The sequence below is a fragment of the Vipera ursinii genome, assembly GCF_947247035.1.
Source record: "Vipera ursinii genome assembly, chromosome: 1".
In the NCBI taxonomy this organism is placed as follows: domain Eukaryota; kingdom Metazoa; phylum Chordata; class Lepidosauria; order Squamata; family Viperidae; genus Vipera; species Vipera ursinii.
Window position 1 is genome coordinate 52,950,947 of NC_139512.1, and position 8,228 is coordinate 52,959,174.

Sequence of the window (8,228 nt, forward strand, 5' to 3'; positions counted from 1 at the left end):
TTGATAGAGTTTTGCAATATTATTACACTGTTGAATAGATTTGGTTAAAGCAAAGATCTTCGTACTTACTTTCGCATTCTGAATCTCCACACTTTTTCTGTGCTGAAAGCACCTTAGTACTCTTTGTGTTTGTCGACAATGAAATAATTAATAGTATAAGACTGATGTCTAAAATTTTCGACATTCTTAAAAAATATTATTCCTGAAAGAAGGTTTAAAAATGAGAGTCTCATGAGCAGAATAGTTGTTCGATTCCTTTAGTTAATAGGCTGTAAAGATGAAAAGAACTGGTCAATTCATTTTCTTCTGTTCTTTAGACTCTGCTCCCACAAATGCCCTTTCAACACTATTTTGAGTCAGCTGTCCTGCTTTAATAATTAACCATGTTCCGATTAAGGTTTTAAAACAAAAATGTTATTCCCAAAAGTTTCTTTAATTAGAGAATTCTGCTTTACCAGTATACTAATCTGAAAATGCAAATTGTGTGACTTATACATTATAGGAAGAAATGTTTCTAGTAAGATTAATATGTGATTTTTTTCAAAATAATTTGAGTTCTGTAGTTGTTTGAATCTTTCTTTCAAGCCCTATAACTGAATTTATATTTTTGTTTTAGAGTTTGACCTGGGACCTGGGCAAATTCACTTGGACATTATTCCATGTTTGGTGGTTATTTCTGTCAAGCATGAATAATAGGAATGTAGTTTCAATTTAGTACAGGAGTCAGTTTACTGAGTGGTTTCTTTTGTTTGTTAGCTATTGCAGTGTATGCCTCCCAGCATACACAAAGGACAGCACAGCAGGAGGCTGATTGTGCAGATCAGCAGAGGGGCTGGACAGCTCTGGGCGATGACTGCTCACTCAGGATAAGCCTAATGACTTAAGCTGTTGACAGCCCCAGGCATGGTCAGCCTGGTGGGAAGCCAGGATCTACACCCATTGTCACCTGCACTGGCAGGAAGCCCAGGTTTGAACTGATTGGATGCCATCCACCTGGGCAGGTACAAATAGACACCAGGCTTCCCTGTTTCCCCAGTTCGTTCTGTTCAGAATAAACTCATCTTCACCCCAGCTCTGTGTCCCTCTCTATGTGAAGCACGTGACTTTACACTGGCGACAAAGGTGGGATCCTGCTCCGGAAAACGCTAGCCATGGATGAAACCCCATCGGCAGCTCAGGACCCGACACAGGACGACCCCGACCGAGGTAATGGCACAACTGGGACAATACCCCATCTTCAACAGCAACCACCCTGAGGCGTGGGAGGCGTTCATAGGTCAGCTCGAGTGCTACCTACGGGCGAATGGGGTCAAGGACGACTGACAGAGAGCGGCGGCGCTACTCTGCAGCTGTGGCACGGAGACGTATCAGCTGGCGGTCGGTCTGTGCGCGCCCGACGACATTCACGCCGTCGGGTACAGCTAGCTGATATCCAAGCTAATGGAACACTTTAAGCCTGAAACATCAGAGATAGCTTGGCGGTACCGTTTCGAGAAATGGGACCAATGTCCAGGCGAGACCGTGAAGCAGTACATGGCTGCCCTGCGACAAGCGGTGAGACTCTGCAACTTCGACAACCTCGAAGTCCGTCTGCGGGATCGGATCGTCTGCGGGCTAAGGGACCGGAAGCTGTGGCAGAAGATGTTTGCCAATCAGAAGCTGAGCCTTCGGGACGTCCAGGAGGAGTTCTTAGCCTGGGACGTAGTGGAGGAGTCCGATGCAAGGGAGAACGGGGCCATCCATCAGCTGTCCGGCCACGACGATGCAGAAGGGGGAGACTTCGAGGTAGACGCCAACAGCGATCGACCACCTACTCCCGGGACCGCGTGAAGGAGCAACGCCCAGCGACAGCCGAGCAGCGGTATCAGGAGTGCGGATGCGGGACGAGTGGCCCCTGGTCTACCCAGCCCTCCGGCGGCAGCGCTCATCGCTCCCGGTCTACCCAGCAGTGCGGCAGCGGCCCCAGGCCTACCCAGCCCGGCTCGTTTGGTCAACACCTGTCTACCCCGTGCATCGGCTGCGGGTCTGGAACCTCCAACCGATCTACCCGTTGCGCCAGCTGCGGAGGACAGCACCCCCGGTCTACCTGCCGGTTCAAGTCGGCGAAGTGCAGAGCGTGCGGGAAGACCGGCCACATCGCGGCGGTCTGTCGGAGCCGGCCGAGGGATAGTCTGCACGAGGTGGAGGCGGATTTCCAGCTGGCCACAGGTATAGGGGAGCGGCCGCCGAGGTTTACGGTTAGCCACACAGCGGGACGGTCGGCTGTTTGCGAAACCGGGGGACACCCACCCCCTTATTCCAAAAATCAAACTGGGGGTTAAAATTCAAGGGGTCCCCTGCGTAATGAAACTTGACTTTGGGTCAGCCGTATCCATTATCTCCGTGCGGACTTTCAGCGAGATCTGCAAGCGGAGCGGCCAGCGGGTTCCCCTGAGGCCATCCAAACTGGCCCTCTCAGACTTCCAGAACTCTCCGATTAAAGTCAGGGGGAGGCGTCGGTGACGGTCCACTACAAAGGGTTTAAGAGGAAGTTGAGCGTGCTGGTCGTCAAAGGGCAACGGACCAGCCTTGTGGGGCTAGGATGGTTCAGGGCGTTGGGCATTGGGATCACCGGGATCCACCAAACGCAGAGCCACACCTCCCTGGAAGGCATCTGCAGGGAGTTCGCGGATGTCTTTGACGAACGGTTGGTGAAGTACACCGGGCCCCCGATTTCTTTTAAATTAAACCCCCTAGTCCCACCGGTCAGGATGAAGGCGAGGAGAGTTCCCTTTGCGCTCAAGCATAAGATTGAGCAGGAATTGGATAAGTTAGTGGAACAGGGGGTGCTGACGCCAGTAGATGGGGCGGACTGGGAGACCCCCATAGTTACCCCGTTAAAAGCAAATGGGGACATTAGAATCTGCGCAGATTATAAGGGGACAATTAACCGGGCTTTAAGTGCGCATTCGTACCCGGTTCCCACCGTAAGCAGCATCCTGGCATCCCTGCAAGGTGGGGTGGTATTCGTGAAATTAGATCTTGCCCAGGCTTATCAGCAGCTGCCGGTAGACCCCGAGGCAGCAAGGGCCCAGACCATCATCACCCACAAAGGGGCGTTCCGGGTAAACCGACTGCAATTTTTAACTGGGGTTTTAAGTATACAGGGTCAATTTAATATTTTTTAATTTGGTTTTTTAACTTTTGTATGGTGGATTTTTTAATTCCCTGTAAACCGCCCTGAGTCCTCAGGGAATAGGGCGGTATATAAATGTAACTAAATAAATAAATAAATAAATAAATTCGGGGTGAGCGTAGCTCCGGGGATTTTCCAGGAAGTCATGGAAAAAACGCTAAATGGGATCCCCGGGGTTTGCCCGTATTTTGACGACGTCCTTATAGCGGCCAGCTCGGAAGACGTCCTGGCATCACGGCTAAGAGCGGTACTTGGTCGTTTTAGGGATGTGGGTCTAAGACTGAAAAGGGACAAGTGTAAAATTGGGGTTACGGAGACGGAGTTTCTGGGATTCAGGATAGATGCGCAGGGCATCCACCCGTCAGCCTCCAAGGTGAGGGCTATCAAGGAAGCCCCAATTCCCAAAAACAAAGCGGAGCTGCAAGCGTTCCTTGGTCTCTTAAATTTTTATCATACATTCCTGCCGCACAAGGCGACCATCGCGGAGCCCTTGCACAGGCTCCTGGACAAACAAACACCCTGGGACTGGACTGCCACACACACAAGCGCGTTCGGGACCCTTAAGAACATGCTAGCCGGGGACGCAACGGTCACTCACTTCAGGGAGGACCAGCCCATCTGCCTAGCGTGCGATGCATCCCCTTATGGGATAGGGGCAGTCCTCAGCCACTTAAGGGAGGACGGCTCGCAGGCTCCCATAGCATACTATTCCCGGACCCTGTCAGCGGCGGAGAGAAACTATGCGCAGATAGATAAGGAGGTGCTGGCAGTGGTCGCGGGGGTAAAAAAGTTCCACGACTACCTGTAAGGGAGGGAGTTCCTCATTTACACGGATCACAAGCCCCTGCTGGGATTATTCACCACAGAGAAGCAAACGCCACAGATCCTTTCACCAAGGATGCTCCATTGGTCCATTTTTCTTTCAGCATACTCCTGTAAGCTAATCCATAGACCAGGAAAGGAAATGGGACACGCCGACGGACTCAGCAGACTTCCCCTAAGGGAGGCTGGACCGGATCCCGCTCCTGCTAATCAGATATTAGCAATACAGGAGCTAGCTGAGTGCCCATTAGACGCTAGCGACATAGCAGCCGAAACTCCCAGGGATAAGATTCTTAGCAGAATTCAGTCCTGGGTTAGCAGCGGGTGGCAGGACAAGTCACCGGGACCTGAGTTCACAGCATTTTTTACGTGGCGGCACGAGCTCTCAACCCATAAAGGCTGCCTGCTGTGGGGGAGCAGGGTCATCATCCCCACAAAACATAGGGAGAAAGTCCTTCAGTCCCTTCATGAGGGTCACCCGGGAGTGGTAAGGATGAAGGCTCTGGCCAGGAGTTATCTGTGGTGGCCTGGGTTGGATAAAGAGATAGAGGGGTTGGTAGCAGGATGTTACACATGCCAAAGGTCTCGCCCAGAGCAGGCACACGCTCCAGTCCAGAAGTGGGAACAAACTCACACCCCCTGGTCCAGGGTCCATATAGATTATGCGGGGCCATTTCAGGGACACACCTTCTTAGTCATCGTGGATAGTCACTCCAAGTGGTTAGAGGTGGTACCTGTGTCCAACATGACATCAGCGGGCACAATACAGGCACTAAGGGGAGTGTTTGCCACACATGGGCTACCAGATGTAGTAGTATCTGATAACGGAGTGCAATTTACCTCCTCGGATTTCCAAGTGTTCCTGAGGACCTTGGGGATTAGGCATGCCACTTCAGCGCCCTTTCACCCTGCCAGTAACGGGTTGGCAGTGAGGTTCGTGCGGACTACCAAGGATGCACTCAAACGAATAGTACAAGGGGACTGGAAACAGAGACTGGCCACATTCCTCCTCCATCAACACGCAACACCCTGCACAGCCACAGGAAAGAGCCCAGCGGAGCTCAGGTGGGGAAGATGCCTCATAACTACGTTAGACAGACTCCACCCAGACAGGGTATCAGCAGACACAGAACCCCCAACCCTCAAAACCAATTTCAACATAGGGGAGCAGATCTGGGCCAGAAATTACAGCACAGGCCATCCATGGGTGCCAGGTGAAGTGGTGGAATGGACAGGCCCCCTCTCCTACAGAGTAAGGGTGGAGGGGGGGACTCCTGTGGAGGAGACACTTAGATCAACTAAGGAAGAGAGCCCCTGAGAGGACGGGTGGAGAATCAATGGAAACAGCAAGGGAGGAGGCAGAGCAAACACAAACACACACACACAGCCACAGTCACAGTCACCCAGAAGAAGAGCAGGAAGGGTTTTGGGGCATCCATCTGCCTGGCAGGGAGCTGACAAGGAAAGTAGGCAAGAGCCTGAGGGCAGCAGGTCACAAAGAGCCAACACAGAAACACATGCACACACACAAATCAGACCAACACAACCAGACCAAGGAACAGGAAGCAGAACCGAAACCACTACAGAGCTAAGCCTGAGAAGATCAAACAGGACACACAGAGCCCCCAGCTACCTCAGTGATTATGTTCACTCTTAAGCCTGGGGGGAGGAGGAATCTGGAGGGTTAAATGTAAAAATTGTAAATAAGATGTATATAGTTAAGAAGGAACAACAGAGGATCATCCTCACTATGGGGGAAGGGGTGCAGTGCATGCCTCCCAGCATACACAAAGGACAGCACAGCAGGAGGCTGATGGTGCAGATCAGCAGAGGGGCTGGACAGCTCTGGGCGATGACTGCTCACTCAGGATAAGCCTAATGACTTAAGCTGTTGACAGCCCCAGGCATGGTCAGCCTGGTGGGAAGCCAGGATCTACACCCATTGTCACCTGCACTGGCAGGAAGCCCAGGTTTGAACTGATTGGATGCCATCCACCTGGGCAGGTACAAATAGACGCCAGGCTTCCCTGTTTCCCCAGTTCGTTCTGTTCAGAATAAACTCATCTTCACCCCAGCTCTGTGTCCGTCTCTATGTGAAGCACGCGACTTTACAGCTATACTATGATGATGATGATGATGATGATGGAAGAAACTGCCACAAAGAAGAGGGAGTTGGGCTGTTCTCCAAAGCACCTGAAGGCAGGACAAGAAACAATGGATGGAAACTAATCAAGGAGAGAAGCAATCTAGAACTAAGGAGAAAGTTCCTGACAGTTACAACAATTAACCAGTGGAACCTCCAGAAGCTGTGAATGCTCCAACACTGGAAGTTTTTAAGAAGAGACTGGACAGCCATTTGTCTGAAATGGTATAGGGTTTCCTGCCTGAACAGGGGATTGGACTAGATGACCTCCAAGGTCCCTTCCATCATCATCATCATCATCATAGTATAGATAACAAACAAACCACTCAGTAAACTGACTCCTGTACTAAATTGAAACTAGATCTTGAGCCTATTTTTTAAAGTGTCATCTATTCCCAGATAGGTGTCATCTAAAAATTTGATGAGTTCCCCTTCTATTCCCTCATCTAAATTGTTTATGAAGATATTGAAGAGTACTGGGTCTAAGTCAGATCCTTGGGTTACCTACCACATGCTTTCTTCCATGTAGATGTAGTTCCATTGTAGTTAAAGAAGGAATTATTGTAGCTATTTTTTGCATTGTTTTCATGAAAGATGCAGAGATTTGAGTAATTAACATACGAACTCCCCATGTTCTACTAAAAACTGATCTAAGGCCAGCCCATTTTGCAATACCATATCTTTTAGAAAGTTTTTCATCCTGAAGCACCTGTGTGACGTCATTTAGAGCGGTCCCCAACTTTTGTGGCTTGGTGGCCTGGCTGGGGGGGGAATAGGGGAATTGGACTATGTAAGCACTGGTGCCATGCATGCAGTTTGAGTCACACAAACAGGCCAATGTGCACACACCTCAACTGACGCAAGTTGAGCTACATGTGCATGTGTGTGCTCACTGGCCCACTGCTAATGTGAGTTGAGCTGTGCATGCATGCCTGTGCAAGCTAGCCCACGGACCAGAAGTGGGCCACTGCCTCAGGGTTGGGGACCCGATTTAGACTTCAAAAGTTAAAAGAGTTACAACAAATGCAGTGATACTGTGAATTTATTTTTCATTATTTACTCTTATGTAATTGTATGGTAGGAACGATTACTTGCATGTTTTATAGTTATGTCTAAATGACCATTTAATTTCTTGTGGGTGAGTGAGTGAATTTCTTCTGGCCATAGCCAAGAAATAGCACAAATTATTTACCAGGACTTGTTAAGAGTTTTGCAACTATTAATGCTGGAAATGCACCATAATCTAAAACAGAGATCCCCAACCTTTTGGGCACCAGGGACTGGTTATGTGGAGAAAGGTTTTTCCATGGATCGGAGGGGGCGTGGTTTTGTGTGGTGCCTGCATCCCGCGGGTGAGGCTTTGCATTTGTGCAGCCTGGTTGCTGGCATGCCATGGCCGCTACCTGCCCATGGACCAGGGATGGGGACCCCTGGTCTAAAAGATTACCTGATAGATTATCTAGAAGATTCCCTAAAGTGTAAATGTCATTATATTTGGTTATTTGCTGTATGCAGGCTTGCATTTTAACATCCCAAGCTTCTTCATAATTGATGAACACTAAGATGGCGGCACCTGGAATGGCTGCGGCTGCATTGGCTCTCGAAGGCGAATAGTTTTGGGAGGGATAGTAAGGGCTATAGGCCACATGATCAGGAAGATTTTAATGTGTTTGAGCAACATGGTGGAACTAAGGTAACATACGACCGACAATCTTTGCTGGCATGGCGAGTTTCTAGTTGTTTTGGAACTGTTGGTGAGACCGTTAAAAGTCGTTGGCACTGTTTGAATTTGTTCTACCAGCAGCAAGATCTGACTGCTGGCCCAGTGATGGATTCTATTGCAAATCAGGGCTGTTTCCAGAGGAGGAGAGGACCTGGAGCTTATGGAGCGAAGGAACTGGATGAGGCTGTCGGCAGGCCCAGAGGAAGAGAGGCTTTTGGAGGAGTTGGTGGTGGCGGCAGCAGCGTGCTCCAGAGGCGAAAAGAAGCAAGGCCTCTTTAAGGAAAGGGTGGAAGAGTCAGGATCAGAAAAAGGAAAGAAGGCGAGGTTGTCAGAATACAAGTGAATTTGAGGGCTAATCCACATGG